General features: G+C 34.9%; 1 protein-coding gene across 6 annotated transcripts in view; it reads right to left on the bottom strand.

The window, feature by feature from the left end:
* GALNT13 (polypeptide N-acetylgalactosaminyltransferase 13) overlaps positions 1-23,300 on the bottom strand; it is a 459,656-nt gene that overhangs the window by 235,101 nt on the left and 201,255 nt on the right. The gene's annotated exons all lie outside the window — the stretch shown is intronic.

The following is a 23,300-nucleotide window of genomic DNA, read 5'->3' as shown; positions in this document are numbered from 1 at the left end:
TAATATTTATGTACTCTATGGTTTTACATTACTCTGGCTTCCTGGACCATATTGAAGAAAGAGGATGCTGATGGTACTAATTCTCATCTGTGAAACGTCCACATGAAGGGCCTGTATTAAACAACAAATGCTACCTCCATTTATGTTTATACTCATCCAAAAGCAGAACTGTGTCCTCGAGGACATTCGGAGAAGTAATGTTCCCCAAAAAACAGATATTTAACCAGGGCACATACAGTGCTTACTATAAGCAGTTAAAATACCCATACCCTTCAAAGTCTAGCTTAAATATTATTTCACTGGAGGTTCCCTGATGACCCTGATGCAGCCCTTTCCACTAAAGACAAGTTCTCCACTATAGATGCACAATTAATACTTTATATCTGTCTGCATTATTCTTCTGTCAAATAGTTATCTCTCTGTCCTCCCTGCTAGATATAGAGCAACTTCTTCTGCAGCCAGAGATACAGTAGTTTTTTTCCATAGAAATTTTTTGATTGGATTAAATCTAACAGTAAGCAGTATATGCAGTGTAAATGCCAGAAGCTTACTTTCATCTACTTAGCTTAGTTGTGAGAATGTGATTGTCAAGAGACAAATTGTAAACAGCAATAATAAAGTTAGGTGAATCTTTCAGAGTCTTTGAGATGTCTAGGATGAATCACAGATGGCACTGGTATCCATCAATACGAGTCACTCCAACTGAACAAGAATTTAGGTGAATGGAAAACACTTCCCAGACAAATCAATCTTTTTGGACATATCAGCTCAACTAGATGCCAATTCTGCAAGTGAGAAGCAAAGAATTCTCAAATACATATGCTTATGGCAAAAAGAACAAACGAACAAAAATTAAGAATTGACTCTTACCATTATCAGAACACAAATGAAGATAAAGGAAGCCTGGAAAAGGAGCAGATAACGAAAGATGCTTTAAAAACATTTGGTCTAAAGAGAAACATTTTACGGTCTATGATTTTGATTGTCTCTCTATGTTTAAGCGGAAAAATTATCTAAGCCCATTTGAGCCCAAACCTATGTCACTCTAAATAAAGTTAGAGGAGGATGATATACATGTGTGCCATCATCACTGACTTCTCATCATGATTGCTAATAGGTGTGAGACAGTTTTCAATGCTATGCTTCACCAAGCAGGTAACAGATGCATCGGTCTCAGGGTTTTCGTCCTAAATTGAATTTCTGTCAAGAACGCAACAGCAACAAATCAGACAAAGCTTCTGTGACATGCCAGGGTTTCAAAGTGCACCTAGAGAGAATTATTCTCCCACAAGTGTCATCAATATACGTTCATGCAAGACTTTCTATTGTCTGTATTAACTATTATAATTTTACCACTGCACAGTCATTCAGATTACATTATTAATACCTGTGAGGACTCTGTGTAGGCTTGACCATGATTCCTTCAGGTAGCCAGCTGAACTTGATAATAGCTCTTATGAAGTAACATAAAACATATCATTTACACATCAACCACCTGATATGACTGCACACACATACACACACGCGCGTGCGTGCGCACACATATGAAGTGATCTCAAATGGAAGAAATGATAATATTTCAAAATGCCTTTTTTAAAGTTCACTTAGTTGTAAAATTGGCTGCATTTTCTTAGAAAAAAATATAGGATGTTTAGTTTTCTAGGCTAATTTCTAAAGCCTCTTTAGCTCACAATATAGCTAAAAGAACAAACAGCATCATCACATACGTTAGCCAAATTTTATAGTATCGTCTTCGTGGGAAAATCCATTTTCCCAAGTGTAGTGGCAACCCATTACCCTTACTAGCATACACTCACAAGACCACACATCCATATATTTTCTGGGACTCTCTCCTTATTTGCCACCCCACCCCTGCAGTTAAAACAGCGAGAACTTTAATTGGAAGTCAAGGATATAAGAAAAATTACGCTTCATGAATAAGTTAAATAATAATACCTAGAAATTGACTTCAATATGCAAGGACAATAACTAATTCTATGTTCATTGTCCAACATATTTTGATTCCTAAAATAAAAACTTACAGGGATAACAATTTATAGAAATGTAATGCCTTAATATTTCAGTTTCATTGAGTCAATCCATCCTCCCTGCTCCCCACCAAAAATAGTATCTTGCTAGTAGAAATAATTTTATTTCCGAGAAGATCTGATTTCCGAGAAATCTATACGGAATATGGCAACTGTGCATATCTGGGATTCTTGTTCTGCAATTATAAGATCAAGGACATAATGCATATCTGAATAATGTATTATGCTTTCCTCCCAAGCCTTGATTATTACAAGTCTTAGAACATTTGAAACAGAGTTCAGAAAAAAAGATTTCTTACCCTTGGGGGGAAAATATCTGTCTCTGGAATGCAAAAGAAACACATTCCAAAATTAGATTTAAAAAAATTGCAGTCTCTGGACTCTAATAACATTACAATCTCTAGTTTTACGTCCCTAATTAAATTTTATGACAAAATTATAAGACTGATTATTTTTGCACTAATAAAAATTTCTAACAAATATATAAGCAAACATTACTCCACTTGGACATATCTTGTTTAGCTTCCACAGTTAAACAACTGTAAACACCCCTCACTACCTTGTCTTACAAATAAATTGCATAAAAGTAAAATATCAAATTTATGAAATCACTGTGATATTGGATAAAGTAAGGAACAAAAAGTGACTAAATCGCAAGCTTCCTGAAGTTAATGTGCCTACTCTGTGCTTGTATTTGATTATAAAGTATAATACACTTTAACATCTTCCCAAAACTAAAGGTTGAGTTCTATTTTGAGTTTACTAAATCAAAAAAATTTGCAATTTATGTTATTCCACTTCTTAGAGTAAAAACACTTCCCTTTTTCTCTTGCATTCCATTTTTTTTTTTTTTTTACAGTAATTCTATCACAGGTATACTGTTCCACTAATAGTAAAATACTAAAGTTTAGCTATAACACAAATTTAAGAGGGACATCTGGCAGAACAGAATCATTTTCTGAACCTAACAAGATGATTATTTTTTTAATAAAAGCAAATGCTTAAAAAAATACAGAGGAGCTTATTATAATTAAAAGCCATAATCTCCAGATTAACTTCCACACTCTGAGTTCAGCTCATCAGATGCACTTACTTGGAATTCTTTCTGTTGTTACTTCTCCATAGCTGCAAACAATAAACTATTATGTATATTTTTAAATTTGAACATATATGCTCATTTTTATTGGGTTATTTAACATTAACCACTGATCTCCTGCTATGCTAGGTTAATATTAGTTCACTTGTATCAGGCTCCTCTTGCCGATAAACCTAGTTATAATATTACTGTCAATTATTCTATTAGTTGCATTTGCATATTTGTAGATACCATATCTAAATCTCTATTTCCTTTTACATCAACCACAGACGGGATATCTTGATTTTTCAGTTTTTAAGGTGAGCATATTAATCTCTCAATCATTCAATTTTCATCATTCCCATTTCTAATTTGTTTCTGCCATTTTATTTTTTGTTTTGTCAAGGTTCATAACATTTATATTGTGTTCTATAATCTCAGCTGAAAAGGCTACGTGCTCTGAAGTATCCCTTAGAAAGCCAAGTGTCACTCCATAAAAGTAGAGAAAATTATTATCTCTTTAAATACCTTTTCACCCTAATTTCCTATTCCAACATGGTAGTCATATCCTTAAGGGGAAACCATCTTGTGATATTTATAGCATATTGAAAAACCAATCAAATATCTTGAGGATGTTGAGGGAACTAATCCTGAAGATGTTGGAGATTGGGGAAAAAGAAGTTATAAATGATGTCTTCAAATTCCTAAAAGGCTTTCATATATGAATAGAATTTCTATATGGCACCAAGTGAATGGGATAACAATAGAATAATACAGCAAGCAGGAGATGACAGAATTAATCAAAATTAGAACTCATGGGATTTAAACATTGGCTGAGTGACCATTTAGCAAAAACATTGCCAGAAGGCAGTCTACAGAAAGTTCATGAAATGATTTTAAGAGAACCTAATTCTTTGAAATTAAAACACAAAAAACATCAAAAGAACAATAACTTTTATTCTGAAAGTCCACATCTATAATTATAATGTGACTATTCAAACATTGCAATTATCCCACAGTTTATGTAGTGAAAAATAACCTAATGAACAATAACTAGTAGTAGCTCCTTATTAGTATCACCATTGTTTTTAAATACACATTGAGCATCATATTGATTGACTCAAAGCCTTTAAACAGTAATTGAGGTTTATTATACTTTTTTATTTTATTTATTTATTATTTATTTATTTATTTATTTAATTTCTGTCCTTGTGTTACCTCTGACTCCATGATTATTAGCTCAGGAATTCACTTCCCTGGGTCTAAGGTGTGAATGACACCAGTAGATTAAAAAATAAATAAATAATAAAACTACAGTAAACGTTTATAATTCAACAATGAATTCTTTATTTTCTCTCTTAAAGTATCATTAGGATTTTTTACTGGGTAGGTAATCAAAATATCAGACAATACAGCCTTAAGCATGAAAAGGATTTGAAAAGCTCTGAGTTCTCTGACTTCACAGACAGTAATGTTACTGTGGGCAGAAAGAGCAGGGCCATGGGAAGGGAGGGGGAGAATGGGAAGGAGAAGTTAAGGGAAGACAAAGGAGAGAGGAGATGAGATCCTCTTTAAGAAAAAGTACAGCTACTAGACCAGCCAAAACTAGATTTTGGTGGCCAAGAGCAGATCCAGGATGCCATGTTGCTTCCCAAGGTGAACTTTAGCAAATTATAATGGATTATAATATTATTAGCACAGTGGTTGGGGAAAATCTCCACCCCCTGTGTCGCTATGACAGTACTGACCAAAATAAATAAGGACACAAATTCCTTCTCCTGATGGGAAGACGTGGTCAGTGAGGACTCACATAGGAATGCCTATAGTGCCACCCCTGAGTATTGAATATTTTGTGCCTTCATTTTTAGTGAAATAAATTCCCAAGGCCCATTATTCTTTGGGGCAGCTGCTCTTCTCCAGGCCCGCCCACTCTCGCCATCTTGAAAGTGTACTATCCTTCTAATAAATGTGCTGCTTACTTGGCTTATTTAATGTGTTTCTGAATTCTTTCTTGTGGTGTACACCAAGAATCTGGTTTTTCGGCAACAGTTCGATCTGAATTCTCAGTGTCATTAGAGATTTTTTTTCCCCTAAGTATCATATTCTTTCTAAAACTGGCTTTTCTCTTTCTGTCAGAACTAGCTACAACATTGCCAAAATTTACAATCTTATATCCTAGTGAAAAGAGACTGTATTTCCCCATACTTCTCAGAGAAAAGAGGAAGCTTTTTACTAGAAGACACAAGCACATTTTTGCAATGTCTTGAAGGCGAGCAGAGTTTGCCACCCCAAAATACGTCTCTTTGGGATGCTGACTTTTAAGAAATAATAGACTCAGGAGAAAACTTTGGTTTCTACCCCCCCAAACTGCCTAGAAGAAATTTAGATAGAGGACCTGCTCCAGGAAGGGAGATTTCATCTCAGATAACTATAGTTTAATACAAACCAGTGTGAGATAGACAGAGAGGAACCTAGAAAGGCCCATTTGTTCAAGGTTATCTCTGTGCCCTATTGTTACAGATAGCCCAGCTAACATTTATTTACCAAGCATTCAATCGTCCATCTCCATGTGAATTGCCTCCCTGCCCTCTGAAGTTCCAAAGGACAACCTCTCTATCTCCTTAGCTCCAGAAAGGCTTGTAACCCTTAGCTGCCCAATGTGTCCTCTGGTCTCATATTCTTACGGCACCTTTGCATGTACATCTGTAATAAACTTTAGATATTTTCTCCTGTTAATCTGTCTAATGCTAATTTGATTATTAGTCCAACCTGAAGAGCTTAGAAGGTGGGAGAAAAATTAATTTTTGACCTCCATAGCCCCTTGGTTCAAACTGACTGACAGGCCCAGGCCTAATGAAATTAATGTGAGCAGGAGAATGAATTTCACAGATTCTAACCTGCTTGGATCAGTATAGCCTAGTTTGTAGATCTGTGAATAGGAGTGGTACCATTCTTCAGAGTGAAGTTAGGTTTCTCTTACCACGAAGGGGGTGTGGAATAGCAGGAAAGATATTTGCCATTGGTAAAATCACTTCCCTGTAGGAGCTTAGTTCTGCAAGGTGTGTTTGCACATACTATAACTATCCAGTGGCCCAAAACTTGAGGCAGAGTAATTCATTTAAGCCCTACAACTGTGACTTTTTCAGTATTTGAAGAGGTTCATGTTTAATCACCACTAAGAAGAAGTAATGAGCTCTATCCCCCATCTGTGTGAAAGGCCTTGAACACTAAACAATGAAAGGATAGATTTAAAGAAAACATTCTCTGTCAGACCGAGGTGTTGAAACTCTGAGAAGTGGTAGGGGCAGAGATCAGGAGGATATGATTAAAGTTGAATTTAAGGGGAAGTATTTTATCTGAACAATTTAAAGTGAGCAGCAGCCTTTAAAACCTAGGAGAATTATGGTTTCTTAGGAATTCTCTGTTTCATCTGGTTGAGTACATTTATTGCTATGAATTATTTAATGTCTAAAGGAAAAGAACCCTGAAAGAGAAATGGCTGCATTTCTCCCATGGTAAGTTTTTAGAAGAAAATGAAAAACAGTTCTCAATAGCATTAAAACTTGAAATGCTAAGGACAGCAATTTCAACTAGAGAAAGTCTGGTAGTGGCCAAATCCGGTGGCTAAGACAAAAGTCAAGAGAGAGAAAGAAATTCCTAGGTACAACTATTTCTGCTTCCCAGAAACAACGGTCTATATAAAGGGATCTATTTATTCTCAAAAGCATCTGTCTGAAGAACTGTGGTTGAGGGAGGTAGTAACACAGAGCAGCGGTTAAGAATGTGGCTGTGGAGTTGACTCTTTCAGGTTAAAATGCTTAAATTCCTGGCTGCATGATTTATAAATTCTGTGGCTTTGGGCAAATTGCTTAACCTCTCTGACCACAGGCCCCTATAGGTAAAATTGTGATATTAATAGTTCTTAGTTCATTGCTTTGCTGTGATAAAATTGTGCGAAGCCCATACAACAATGTTTGACTCCGAAAGGGACTTTACTAAATCTCCACTAACAAATCACTGGGGATAACCTGAAAAGTTAAATGTAAGTAACATGCAGCTATGCTCCTGAAGGAGCCATGGAGATCTTGGGGAAAACTGAGATACAAAGACATTCAGATGCACCATCTGGTTCCAACAGATCCAGTCAGTTCACCACCAATCCTCCAGGAAATGACTGTTCGCGCTGAGATGCTTCAGAGAATTCCCAATTTCTCTTTTTGACTATATTTTATTTTCATAGATAAACTTTGATCCCTGGGCTCCTCTTTCCAACTCCACTTTTTTTTTTTTTTTTTTTTTTACTGTATGTATATGGAAGAGACAAAATTAGTCTCAGTCTCTCATTTGCCATCTCCATGTAAATGTTGACACTAAATATTGGTCTAAAGTCATCAAAACACATCATGGCCACTGCTAGTATATGATTAGTTTGTAACTATTCAAAACTTGACCCCTATTATAAGGATGATGTCTTCGTATAGCAGGCAGTCTCAACCTTGGATGTATATCAGAAACAATTGTAAAACTCTTTTCTTTTCTTCTTTTTTTTAAGAATGCACAGTGGCATTACCAATTGGTTACTTACAAAGTTCCAGGAACTATTCAATGTAGTTTATATGAATTAACACATTTGACTCTCAACTCATCTAATCCTCATGGTTATCCAGAAAGGTAGGCTGCTGTTATCACTCCATTTCCCAGATGAGGAAATTGAGGCACAGGGAGGGTAAGTAACTTGCCTAAAACAGCATAGCTAGTAAGAGGTGGAGTTGGGATTGAAACCCAAGAAGTCTGGCTTTAGAGGCCATATACTAACTGTAAATATTAGAAAGCAAAACACACTTTTGACATTGCGCTCAAGGAATTAGTGGAAGTAAATTAACTGAGAAAGATTATCATTAGTTATTATCTCTATGGCCAAGGGGAATTCTGTGCAATACTCCAGCACGAGCTTCTTGGGACAGAGCAGTGTGCTTCTGTCAGAACCTGTCAAGATCGGGACTGTGACTGATCACAGACCAGGCATCTGCAGGAAATCAGGCTCCCAGAGGAAAGCCGTAGAAGGAGGAAAACCTCTAACATCCAAGTGATAGTTAGTCATAGTCATGGTTCTTCAGGAACTAATTAACTACGCACACTGGTCAGCTCTGAGGAAGGCCACCTACTTTCCTGCACAGACAGCTGCCCTAATTCTGGATACACAATCGAAGGACACAAACTCGAACGACTTCCATTCTCTGTCTGTGGGTTCTATTCAGTAAAGGTGCAAAATAAATCAGCTAGAGAGAGCAGTACCACCTAAATTTGTAGGAGAGAAGATAGGGTGAATTATATGGATATATATAATATTTATGCTCATCTGATTCTGTGCACAACAATTGTAAATTCTTTTCAAGTATTTTCAAATAAAATTATTTGCTGTCATTGTTCAGAAATAGTCAGATACGTGTATTCTTATCCTGATCTGAAGCAAAACACATGAATGCATGTAATTTTTTGTTCAGAAACACGCATACACACACAATCATAATAATAATATATTTTAACAAAATGTTTTAATGCATGCATGATATGTACTCTTTAACTATTTTAATTAATGTTTGCCAATAGCACTTTTACTCAAGAAATGGAACTTAGAGCTAGCTGTTTTAAAGAACTCGACAGATTTCCACTTTCATCATTGTGAATGTGAGTTATTAGTAAGAATTATTAATGCAAATTTTAAGTTATGTGTTTCTAAAATACTGAGACCAGCTCTTGGCAACAAAGATAGTTTAACGTTTTATTCAAACTATACCTCAGCCTTAAATAAATCACACAAAAAAACCTTAAAACTTTACAATTTGCTTAGAAAACTTCTAGTCTTCTAAGTCTTGCCTTTAAATACTTTAAATACTACTTGTAAAATTTTATGAATTTAACATAAACAAGTGGAAATTATTTAATAGAAACCTTTATGAAAATGGAAGTAATTTCTGGCTGATAAGGATAATGAGAAATCAAATTTTATAGAGGTAAATATAAAGTGTCATGCTATATTTGTTCACACACACAAAAAGGCAAAACAAGTGATTTTATTTAATATTGCTGTCGAGTATAAACAACTGTGTAAACTATATAACCTATGACAAGCAGATTAAATGTTATAAAAAATAAAACTATACTATTGGTCACTTAACCCTTGTGAAGATGAATGTAACCCAAATAAACCTAGCCAGCTTCATGCCCATCTAGATATCATGTCACTAAAAACCATCAATTCAACATCTCACCAAATTGAAAAGTAATTTAAATATTTACCAAAGGCACTGGAATGGATAACCCACGGTGATCACATTGCTGTCACACAACAAAATGCTACCTTTCTGCATTTCCCTTCCTCAAGTTGAAGACCTTCAATATCTGTGCATCACTCTCCGCTCCATCTCACCCTACAATGACACTTTTCTTGCTTCTAACTTCAGCCTTCCCACATCTATCTTTTCTTCCGAAGCAGTCATTTCCTAGCTTTTAAAATCTAAACAAATCTAAATATCTTAATGCATTCTTTGTTTAAGACAAGAAAATTTGGTGATCCAGGGAAGACAGTGTGGTGTGTGTGAATATTTTCTATTTCCATTGTATATACAAGGAAACTGATCCCTTATAGCCTTCTCATATTGACAAAGACTCACTAAAGCACGTGTCCTTGTGCACTCCTTTCAATCGTCTTACGTCTTCGGTGTTTGTCACTTACTACAGGGTTCCACAAACCCTGAGTCCTGATGGACTCAGGACGCTAAGGATGGTAGACCTCCACAGCCCGATGACAGGAGCCTGTGGCTACTGAGTATTTGAAATATGGCTACTCCAAGTTGAGGTGTGCTGTAAATGTAAAATATATCCCAGATTTTGAAGATTTAGTATAAAAAGATAATATAAAATATCTCACCAAACCTATATTTTATTAAGCATTGAAATGATCCAACATTTGATATATTGGATAGATTAAAATACGTACTATTGAAATTAGATTCACCTGTTTTTTTTTACTTTTTAAAAGTGACAGCTGGGAAAAAATAAAACTGCAAATGTGGCTCACATCTGTGATTTAATAGACAGCTCTGTAGAATATTAGTATTTTCAAACTTCAGAGGCTGCAATGCAAAGCAAAGCACCTAAGGTATTTGATTGATTAAGTTAATGAAGAAAACACAAATTGATTGTTTCTTGCATAGCAGATGGTCAGAGACAAAGCTGAGCTAGACTTTGCCTCCTCTATAATTTTTAAACCTGGTAGAATTTTTATTAATAGTTAACATGTTTATATCTAAAAAAAAAGCATTTTATAGTCAATTTAAAAAATACAGTATTTTCCATCTCTGCTATAATTATATCTGGTTCTTTTTAATCCAGCATGTTAATTCCATAGTGCTGAGATTCTAAGAGGCACATATCTATTTTCTACTGTCTGAAGAGACATATATTCTTTAGTAAGGTATACAGAAAAGCTTAACTCTGATGCCAGCAACAATTGGTTGGGTCAACAGCTATAATCGCAGTAGACATCAAGTTTTTGAGCCTTGACTTGCCAGGCAAAGGGGATTGCTCTACATGAAGGAGGTAATTTCATGCTTGACTAGCCCTGTACTATAAATCAGAAAATTGAGTTACAGTCCTCTCACATCATGGAACCTGCTGCAAGCAAGCCTGCCTCTAAGGAGTGTTTGACAGCATTTCTTTGAGAACAAGATGCCGGAAAGAAACACATACAAGAAGGGAACCAAGTAAGGTGTCTTTAATAATCAGACACTTTGGCTTAAAAATGTTTTATTAGCCTACCTTTTCATGGTTGCGATAACTACTTCCATTTTACATGTTAAAGCTAATGATAGAAAAACTCAAGCAGCATTACGATAGGTATATAAATGTGTATCCTTCTCTACTTTTTTTCGATGAGGTGAGGTGATTTTTACTAATGCTGCTGAAACAGCTGCACTTATCCATAAAACAGTCACCTGGCACCTCACCTTACTAGGAGTGGGTAGCAGAGTAAAACGTGGTTAGTCACTACACATCTATTGAGACAGAAGTTGACATCACTCTTATCTTTAGCATTTCAACTCAATCTATTTTTTTTAAATTAACTTCTACTTTTTATCCCACTTTTTAGTTTTATATGTACTATTTATCACTGAGAATGTCTCCATTCTCTGTTTATATGCTATTGTTGGAAAGGTCAGAAAGTACAATAATATAAATGAGAGAAACACTTTAATTATCCCAATTCCAAATGTTTCTTTTATATCACTTCATTCAAATCTTTTAATCCTATGAGACAGGATTATTAAATCTGTTTTTCAGATTAGAAAACTGAGGCACACTAAGTAAATAATTAATTTTCAAAACCATTACAGTTAGTAAGAGGAAAAACCAGAGACTTAAATATTTTAAAGCTAGGGCAAGGTGCAGAAAATAAAAGGACATATTTTGAGTGTGAGATAATGCTTTGTATTTTAAGAATAAAGCAAAGTATACTTGTTTTTCCATATGATGATTTTTGTTTCCAGCATATTTAAGCAAACAAAAATAAGAAAAGTCATATCTTACTCCATTTGCTACATACAAGTACAAATGATATAGTCACCAATCTAATTTAGAAATAGTCTGCTGTTTACGAAGTGTTCTCTGCTGTTAGGAGATGAATATGCTTATCTTTTTCAGCTTTAACATTAATAAATACTAATTAACTTACATTCAAGGCTTTAGCTGGGCTCATAATCATAGCATCTTTTTTATGTTATGTTTTTCCAGTTGGAAGTCAGCCTAGTAATAGATTTTATTTTCATTAACATGGATACATTTTATAACTGTAATTTATAATAACTTTTAATAGACCTAATTTAAAAAACCTTGTAACAATGAATCCCTATAGTACACACCTTTATTTGTCGGCCTAGTATCTACTCCCTTCTCCAGGGAAAATACCAGTGGGTGTTGGGGGATTGTTATCAGTGCATACTGCATCCATATAGTCCAAGTGGGAACTGCCAGTACTTAGTTCTTGGTCATTACTCTGTGCAGTTCAGAGGGTTCATCAGATCAAAGGTAAGTCCCTTCTCCATGATTTTTGGACATCTGTCCAGGGGATTCAAGTTACTATAAGATGAAAATTTGGAAGGCTTTGATTTCCACTCTTTGAGGGAAGTTGTAGGCCAGTGTGAGAAAATGAAGCTAATGCAGAAAGAAGAGAAGAAATGAGAAACAGAGAGATATCCCTGATTCCTAGTTGCATCACTACCCTTTCCTTGACTTAATTATTCTGTAAAATAATCAAGGAACGCTAATAGAAAAGAACAATTGTACATTATTTACCTTTTTTTTGGTGAACTAGGATGAGTTGGGTTTCTGTTACTTATAAGCGAAAGAACCCTAATGAAAATGCCATAGGAACAGAAAATATTTTCTTTTTATTTTAATTGTAATATAAAGAAAATTCCATCTTTTATGTATTCAATATATACTACGAATTAGTTATACTACTTTCTGCCATCCTCAGTTTTTAATTTCTAAGGGGGAATCTCAGGTGGTTGTTCAAGACTCCACCAAATTTTGAACTCATACGTCTCTCTTACCTACTAGTCTGGTACAGAAAGATCATTGATATGGTTTCAGATTCTGCACTGCAGCTGATCTTTAAGAAACTGCCATTGCTGAGTTTTATTATTGGATCAAATATTTAAAAACTCCACAATTATTTAAAAGGACTATTAAAATGCATGTCCCTTTTCCAACTATACATCTCTGTGACGTCTAATATTCTTCACATACTTAAACCAAAGAAACATTCCCAACAGGTTGAATGCACAAGCAGATGTGTGACTTTAGCAGTTTTCTAAGACAGACATTACAGAGGTTAATACTGCTCTTGTCAGTTTCTAACTTTGTAAAATAAAGTTACTTTCCATAAAAATATGTATAATGAGATTATTATTTTAAGTGAATCAAATATATATTTAATTTTTTGCTTTAATGTCTAATATAATAATCGCAATTTGTTATTATCTATCTACCTATCTAAATAAACATAATTTTGTATTCTTCACTAGTTTTTAAGATTAGTGTTTGAGAAGTGTTGGTTTATTCTCCACATTGATAATGGAAAAGACCCCAGAATAGAAGCAACATCATGAAAGCAAACAAAAAGCAGCCCGCTGAGGTTCAGACTAGTTCTGATTGTGGTATGTGTAACAGGATGACAACATTTAAGCATTTAGAAATACGTTCACTATATTCACACACACCCCAAAGTAGTAGTAATCTGTGCTTTTGCCACTTATGCAACTAGAGACGCATGGAAGAAACGAAACATTGTCATGAAATGTGCTTACTGGTTAAATGATTGGCATAATTTAGGGAGTCAGACTGTCTGAGCTTGAAACGGTTTCTCAATTTACTAGCTCTGTCAGCTTGAGTGATTTATTTGACCTCTAATATATGCCACTGTTCTTTTATAAGCAGAGAACTATGATCGTACCAACTTCAATAGATTCTAAGAATTTTAAATAGACATCACATACAAAATATTTAGCATAATATGTGATATTCAGTAAGGATGCTCTAAATATCAGCCAGTATTTCAATTATTATTACTATTAATCTTATTGGATTCTCAGATTAAAAGACTGTCATAGAGGCTAGAGGTAAATAATTCCAAATAATATCTCAAGAAAAAAGAGAAAGTCTGAAATATTCTTAAAGAATACACTAATTAGTGGATTTTGCTTGACATTCATAATATTAGCTTAGATATCATTAATATAAGGCATTAAATAAATGACTAAAATGGTGAAATACTGTTAATATTAAGTATTGATCTATAATTCATTTTTTAAAGTAAGAAAAATCATTGTTGACAATCTCTGAGAGACATGCAAATATAGCATACAGCAATCCTGGATCAAATAATAATTATTTCTAGTTTTACTTATGAAATTCAGTTATCATTCATAGTAAACTGAAAAAAAGTTTTTTATAGTTAAATGTTAAAAAAGCTATATCTCCTGTTGTGAAAGTTTATCAAACTCACTGGCTTTAAAAAGTAAAACAGTGTTGCTTCATTTTCAAGTTTTAATTATTTCTTTGGGAAAAGCACCTATTCTTTTCAGTGAAGTAATAAAATCTAAAATTGTTGTTTTACTAACGTATTTACCAGAGAGGGAAATGTTAATATAATGGGAGAAAAGCTATAAATATGAGTATCAAATAAGTGCCTTTTTGGTAGTTAAGCTGAGAATGTTTTCTCTCCAAGGATAAAGTGTTTTTATTTTAAGGAATACATTCTTATTTTATTAATTTGCTTCTGGATTCTGATCTTAATTCTAAAACCTATTCTCCTATTAAATGCTTTACTGTCAATACGGTCTATAAAACAGAAAAATGACACATTATACAACAATAAAAGATGAATTAAATACAAAAGGAGTAGATCCATTGAACACTTGTTTTATCACTAACATGATTATGATGATCTACAGTTATTGATATTAAAAGATAGCCATGATATTAAATACAGAGCAGATTTTAAAGGTATCCATAAAATCTGCCTAAGTAACACATAAATAAATTATCTAGTTATATATATACAGACAGAGATATCTGTATAAGGATATTAGTTTAGATAAAGAAGTTTGCAGTTATGAACAGCAAAATTTTAACCACACTTATTTTGGGTGGTGATTTTTATATTATTTATTATCTGATTATGAATTTTTGGAAATTTTTCCAAGTGCATTTCATATATTTATAATAAAAAAGATAATAAATCTATTTGTTTCAACAAATGCATATAAGTATAGAAATGTGTACCTTTCATTAAGAAGTTGTAAATGGAGATATTCAAAAGTAATATTTACACTGATTTTTTAAATAAGTGATTTGTTGACCTGACTGAGAAAAAGAACTACAAAAATAAAATAAAATAAAACAAAATAAAGTAAAATAAACCAAGGAAAGAAAAATGAACTTCCAGACACATTCTAGTTATGCTGAAGTAATAAAAGATTAAAGAACAATAAATACATACACTCAGTTTTTTATTTTTAATGCTGAGGGAAACAATTTCCATTTTGCTATGTCTGTATGTATTTTGAAAGAGCTTAAAATAGTCACTGAACACAAAGCACAAAAACCCAAAATGATTATGAGAAGGCTACAGATGTCACAAATTATTACTGATGCACTGATGCCTTCAACGCCATCTGTGTTGTGTTTGGGTTGGTTTAAACAACTTGATGACACCTTTATAAATTGGTATTCATGCTGAGTATGTCAATTGAACTACCAACTAAGAGGCATATTTTTGTAAATTTTGCTGTGAAATTTGTTTTCAAATCAAGTATATTATAAAATGCACTCTAAGGCAGCTATAGAAAAATGTGTGTCCAAAAACATCTGCCTCCCAAAATATCTACTTGAATATGCAGTCAAGTAACAAATAGAGTTATGTCAGAGTTGGTTGAAAACATTCTTCAGGATTTTCATCATGAATGACGGTCCAAAAACCAAAAAATAGGGACACATAAATGTCCTTTCTTGAAAAACTGCTTTGCCTGGATATGAACTATACCTGAATCCTCTTTAAGTTATAAATGTCAGATGAAAGAAATGGCCCTTAAAAAAGCATTTAGTATGTCTTCATGGCCTATTTCAGAATGAAAAAAGAAATCCAAGGCATTTTATTTTACAATAAGTATTTGTAATGTCCTTTAACATTCAATCCTACAACACTGAAAATAAATCAGTTTTAAGAGATTATCTTCTGTATTTTACGTAATTTCTTCCCTCCCTCTCTCACTTTGGAGAATCTGATGCACACTTATAATTTTAAAATGACTATGAGAAAAATCTAAAAAAAAGTTAAATCGTATGTGCAATTTATCACCAATTTTGCTTTTCGTAATTTTAATTGTAATAGAATCAGGCTGAAAAATAACATTACGTATTTCACGTGCAAATTTATCCACCCACTTGTCCATCTATCCATTTGTTCACTGAGCATTTACTGAATATTTACAATTATATATGCCAGGGAACAAAGAGATGAAGAAAATATAATCTGCGATTGGCACTCTAAAGGTGGGAAAGAGATGTGTAAAAAATAATCATAATAAAGTGTGTAATAAGTGCTATCCAAAAGGTATAAACAGAGTGCTCTGCTGAGGGATATTCTTACTAGTATGCCTGGGGTAGAATTACGGGATGGAAGGTATTAAGACAAGTCTCAGAGGAAGGAGATGATTTTGTTGGGTCATCAAAGATGAGTGGGAAGTTATCAGGTGGACTCGGCAAGGAAGGGAATTAGGGCAAAGGGAACAGCACGGTAAAGGGTTATGTCAATAAGAGAAAACTGAATGCTGTAAAAACTCCAAGTTGGTTCTATATTTCTGGATCATAAGGCACCTTTGGGGCAGTGGCTGCAGATGAACTTAGAAAAGCTGTCTGAAGGAGTTTTACATGATGCCAAGGCATTTAGACTAGAATGTCAGTAAAAGACATTAGGAAGGGAGCCATATGATCATATTTGCATTTTGAAGATAATTCTAGCCAGCTTGTGAAAGAAATTGGAGCTGGCTGAGTGTGGAAGGAAGCTGACCGCAAAGCTGGTGACAGGGAGATAAATTAAGCAGCTATTGCAAACCCTCAGGCAACGAATTATGAGGACCTTGAGACTGGAAGAGTAGGAAGAGATGGAAGAATATGTAACTGATAGAATTAAGGACATTGTAACTTTCTGGATATGCTGGGTGAGTGAGAGGCAAGACATGAAAAATATTGAGTTATTTTCTAAATTATCAGTTCCCATGTTTCAGACACTGTTTCTTCACTCTAGATTCTATTTCCCGTTTGAAAAATTCCTATCAAATATGTCAAATGCAAAAGTAGTAAGAGACATTTTGGTATGGGCTGGTGATTCCGAGTTTATGCTTTACCAGTAGGTAAGCCGGTAGACAAGTGCTACTTCTTCCATTTAGTACTTGTATGACTGCAAGCAAGTTGCTTCCATCTCGTAGCACCTATCTAAAAGAGGCAAACCAAGGAGTAAATGATCTAGAATATGGAAGGCACTTAGCACTGTACCTGGCCCATCTGAGAAATGACCACAACTAGGCATAGGAGTAGCAGAAGACATGGTAGCTGCGGCCCCTGCATGGAGCAGTACCGAGAGCAAAGGTTTTCAATTACTGAACGAATTTAATGACAATTCTACTCTTAAAACATACTTGTGGATTATTTGAGTGATTAATATGTGGGGGACTTAGAATATATCAATCAAACTCCTCAAATGGTAAGTTTAACATTGAGGTAAACTGATGCATCTTCCTTCAAAAAAGACTGGCTACTACTTAGCTGTGGCGCATTATTATACTAAAAATCTAGCCCAGTGTTGCCAGATCCTTTTTTGGTCGGGTATCAATATATTTAATAGACTTTATTTTTATAGCAGTTATGGGTTTACAGCAAACATGAGCAGAAAATATAGAGTTCCCTTATACTCTCTTTCCCTTTACACCCCCTCCCTTAACCACACAGTTTTCTATTATCAACACCTTTTATTAGTGTGGAACATTTGTTATGACTGCAGAGGCAATGCAGACACATAATTCACTAAAGTCCATCATTTACATTAGGGTACACTCTTTGTGTTGTACTTTCTGTGGGTTTTAACAAATGTATCCACCATTACAGTATTATGCAAAATAGTTTCATGACCTTATAAATCCCCTGTGCTCCACCAATGTCCCCCTCCTTCCCTAGCCCCTAACTTCTGGAAACCACTGATTTTTTTTACTCTCTTCATGGTTTTGCATTTTTCAAATTGTGATATAGTTGGAATCATAACAGAGTATAGCCTTTTGGGACTGCCTGCTTTCACTAAACAATAGGCATTAAAGGTTCCTCCATGTCTTTTCACGGCTTGAGAGCTCTTTCTTTTTATTGCTGAATAATCCTCCATTGCCTGGATGTAGCATAGAAAATTGCCTATTCCTTTTTTCTTTTTTCATGAGACTAGAATTCTAGATTCTTTTAACGTGCAGTTGTGCAGTGTTTAAATATTGGCAATTAATTCAGGTTGTTGTTACTGTTGTTTACCATTGTCTGTGTCTGGTAAAAGACTGATCCCATGACCATACTCTCCAAAATTATGACTCAATCGATCAGAAAGACACGCATGAATTTGCATATCTAACAGGTTCCCAGGCAGTGGTTCCTGGCTCACAATTTAATCCTCCATTGCCTGGATGTAGCAATGGAGGATTAAATTGTGAGCCAGGAACCACTCTAGATCATGAAACTATAAATTTGGCCTAAGAAGAGTTTTTTGATAAAATTAAGTCACTGACAGTATTCTTGTGAAGAATTTTTCCTTTGCTTCAGTTGATATGTTAAATGAGACATAATGGACATTATTTTTCAACATCCACATTTTTTAGGAGTATATAAATAGAACAATACCCATAAGAGAAATACCACAGAAAAAAGTGACATACCCATCATGATTCTTTTCCCTTTTCTGTTTTATGTAACCATGTTCATACCATTATTCATAATAAGACTTGTATCTTAAACCAAAATAACTGCTTTCTCATTCTTGACACTGTTTTTCTTTTTGTGTGTGTGTGTTTAATGAGCATTTATTAATTAAGTTATATGTTCCTCTACTACAACTTGAACACAAATATTCTGGCTTATGCTTGTTTCCAAGAGGCACATATTCCCATAACAAAGGGACAGAAGTTCTAATGCAAAATGGGAAACATTCCTTTTTTTCCTACGTGTGTGTGTACGTATGTGAGTGTGTGTGTGTGTGCACTTATGTGTGTATAATCTAAGCAGCATAGTTCAAGGCTGTGCTTATCACTTCTACCTCTCAGAGAAATCATTGTCACAGGGTTTCTTACCCTGGTTCGTGCTTCCCCAAAAGAGGGCTAAGGACAGAAATCAGGGGTTCATGAGTTTAGATGGCAAAAATACATATTTAATTATTTTCTAAATGAGAAACACCAGTTACATTAACTATAAATGTAGGCAGCAAGCCATGGAACTATTGCAGTACCTGTTATTTTGGCACTAATGCTAATCATAGACATTTTCATAAGCATATCGCAATTGCCGGTATTCGGAATTAGCATCTATGTTTATCACTAGTTTGAAATTAGGGTGGTTATTAGAAGCACTTCAAGATAGAGGTAATATTGCAGGATGTATTACTCTATCAGAGATTTATTTTCAAATATTTTGGTGACTACATTTCAATATAATTGGATTGTTTTTGTTTTCTTCATATTTCATACATTCCAAGAAGGGGTCCATAGGTTTAACAAGATGTCCCTTGTAGCCCATGACACTCAAAGCTTAAACCTTGGAAAACTTGCTAAAAACATCCTTCCTGTTGCAAATTAGCACTAAGGATCCCACTGGCTTGAATTATTCCATCCAGTATAGTTCTCAATTCTGCCATTTGATTAGTGACTCTCATATTCAGTGTCTATATTAGAAATGTAGAAAATTCTATATTAGAAAATTACAAAATTCAGACAATAGAAAGATGTAGGTCTTTCTGAATGACACTTAGTATGTTGAAAGTGTCATGTTATATGATCAATGTGAATCTGTATAAATTGAGTTGACCTCAGCATTGATGAGAAGAGCAGAAATGAACACAGATTACTTATGCCACACAGTGATGTGTTTGTTACATAAATCAAACTGCTTCAGAAAGTGAGAAGAAAAAGCTAAAAGTAGAATTCTTCAAATTATTAGTTAAGTTCTTAATAGTAGTATGTATTTATTTGGTAAGAATACACAGGAGTTTGGATCACTGGTTCTTTCCAAGACTGGAAGAACCAAATTTGCATTTTCTCTAATTAAATTAACAAAATAACAGGGATTATTACATATGATTTGCTCAGGAAAAAAATAATGGTTATTAAAACAACATTAAAATGAAATAATATCAGCTCTAGTATTCAAAAGACCTTATGATAATTCTTTTTAATATCCAGAGACTTTTTAATCAAGTATATGAGATGCAATATAGTTATGTTGACAAGAAGAATAAGCCTATTTTCCCAAGACTAAAAAACATTTCCATGATAACAGACATTTAGCAAGAAAAATGTGATAATCTCTTCTAGTCAACAATTAAAAATGAGAGCAAAAACAAAAACAAAAGTTCCACTTTAACAATTGCTTCGAATTAAAAAAAAAAAAAAAGCTTTATTTCTCAATGTCAAATTGAGAAAGTTAATATACCAAAAGTCAATGTCCTTTTGAGGACAACCAAATGTCCCTACCAGAGGAAAAGATAAATTGGTTATACCTTCAAATAAATCTAGTAAAAGTCAAATATTCTTACTAGTCTTGATTAAAAACTTCCTTTGACTACAAAGGATTATTTTAGACCAGTTAATGTTTGTTTTTTAAACTTTAGGTGTGTCTACTCCACTAAATGCTTTCCAACACGCTCATAAAACTTAAACTTAGAAAATCCTGAGCTTTATCTCCCTGAATTTCTTATTTAATAATACCCCCTATGTCCCATATTTCTCCCATTTCTCAGTGCATTTTGACTCTACAGATTGGTGTCTACTTTCTGCTTGGCCTCATTTATTTTGCCCCTATGTTAGAACTATGTAGCCTAGTTCAGCCACTCCACATCCTCTTAACATGAATACTGGCATTTCATGAAGAGTTTGCAAACACTCCAAGGCACTGTCTAGCTGAAACTACTGTTAGACTGTCCAACCTTTAAGTGTAGATACTGAGACTGCACAATTTCAATGCACCTTAAATTTTCTTTCCAAAGACAACAAGCCAAGAAAAGCATACATTGTAAACTTAATGTAATTAAATTGTGTTTGTCTAATTTAAGTTCGAAGAACATTTTTATTAGGAATAGTCATTTGAAATTAACCCTCAAAACCCCTCTTTATTTAATTAGGCAAAGTTAGCTAAAACTCAGTTTTTCAGGAATCCAGATTCATATTTGGTGTTCAAAATAAAGGACAAGTAAAATTAAAACTTACTTGATTATCTTAACATGTGTATGTATGTTTGTGTATATTTCATCTTGTATTGATCACAAATGTCATGTCTACTAAACAACAAAGTATCAGGATGGCAAATAATTAATATTAATCTCATAACAGTGTTATCATCACCCACAATTTACCACCACTTCCACAAATGGATTATATCATTAGTGATACACAGCAGGCCAGAAGTACAAAACTCTCCAATGAAACAATCTCGAAATAGCTGATAAAGCAAGCTGTGAAGCTGAGAAACAATTTAGCACTTATGTGTTCATACTTCACTGGCGCTGCCTTAATAAGATATCCAGGAGTTTCAGAATGTCCAAATTAGACAGACACTTGTGAGACAAAAAACACACCTAGGTTTGTATCTTGCCTGTCTGTTATAATTATTAACTACACGGTCTAGGGGAAGTCAATTAATCTCTCCAATTGTTTTTTTATTTCCCATCTGTGAAATGGGATTGTTAACTGACTTGCCAACTCATGTGCTGTTTGTAGTTCAGTTGAGATGTAGGACATGAAACCATTTTATAGATTGAAAGCAAACAAATCTAATCCCAGAAATATCGCTGCTTTACTTTCTCCTGCCTCCCTCATCTACCACCAATGAATTTCATGTAATGCTTCTTATGTCTTCTCCTTTGATTCTAATGTGTAAAGTAAATGGCAACACTGCCATTTTTGTGGAGCATTTTCTCAGTCTGATGAGATTTTGCTTCATGGCAATTGCTGTCAGTTTGGTTCAAATAAACTCATAGAAGACTTTTTCTTAGGCTGGATATTCTTTCGTTGACAATACATATCATGTTTCAAGTTTTAGGGAAATGGTAGGAGGCACGTGCAAAGGAGTACAAGGTCCCGGACGTGAGGTAGTGTTAACCCCTTCATACTCAGATGGCATCACAGCTCAGCTCAGTGGTGTGCTGGAGCTGGCTAGTACCAGCTCTCACGAGCTGATTAGGGCATGGAACTCTCCACTTCACATCCAGTGATGTCAAGTTGGCACCGTAAAACCCGTGTGTGTGTGTGTGTGTGTGTGTGTGTATGTGTGTACACACATGTACTCAAATATACATGCATGCACATGTATATATTTACACTTTAAAGATTATTTTTGTCTATTTATATATTGAAATGCAGACGCTAACATTAATATCCCCAACTTCATTCTAATACACAGGGTTATTCTAGCTTTTCCCTTTCTATGTTTTCATCTCTCTTTTGTGACAGTAAAAAGCCTGCCTTATTTGATCTGTCTCAATGCATGCAACCAATCTCCCATCACCCCAGTCATCTCCCCCATCCAAATGAGCTCTGAAACTCAGTAGCAGGATGCTTCTCCAATCCTGTGTGGTCAGCTTCCTCCTCCTCCCCACGCTCTGTCATGTAGCTCTGGACTCCCCTGCCACCTAGCAGCTCCCCTCACCCTGCCCAGGTTCCACCATCCTTTCCAGGGCCAGCTCCTACATGGACAACTGACACCTAGCCTGCATGTCAAATGCCTCTCCCATGTACTGATGTCCTGCACACCTGACTTGGTTTGAAACCACAAACTGGCTGGCCTCCCTGTGAAAGCACTCTTCATCTCACTCAGGCGCTAATATCCCCTCTGGGACGCCCTCCTATGAGAATGCCTTCTGATGCTGTTCAGGTTCTGACATGCCAGGCGAGGCCACTTCCCATGGGACTGCCATCCTAGACTTGCACAGATTCTTCTGATACTCCCTGCATACCTGCCTTTCTCTGAGGACTCTCCTCACCCCTGCTTGGGCTCTGATGCTCATGTGGTTGCTCTCCTCATACTCTATAGGCTCTGACACCTTGGGCCACACATGATGTCTTCCTCACCCTGCATGGCTCTGATTGGCTGACCATGGCCTGTCCCCCATGTTCAGCCTCGCCTCATGACTTCTAGCCAGAAATGTTGAAGAAGAGGAATGGAAGGAAAGAGGAGAGGGAAAAGGCTTAGCTTTATTTTGAATGTGGAGAAGTTTGTGGTTATCACTCCCAAAAGCTCAAGTAAGAGACTGCCTTTTCTTTCTAACCTTTCAGACATGTAAACTAATTCCTAAAATGTGCTTAATGATCAAAACCATA

Source organism: Rhinolophus sinicus, linkage group LG01 (assembly GCF_036562045.2).
Source record: "Rhinolophus sinicus isolate RSC01 linkage group LG01, ASM3656204v1, whole genome shotgun sequence".
NCBI classification, from domain to species: domain Eukaryota; kingdom Metazoa; phylum Chordata; class Mammalia; order Chiroptera; family Rhinolophidae; genus Rhinolophus; species Rhinolophus sinicus.
The sequence above is the reverse complement of the archived record's forward strand: the minus strand, read 5'-3'. Positions and strand labels throughout refer to the sequence as shown.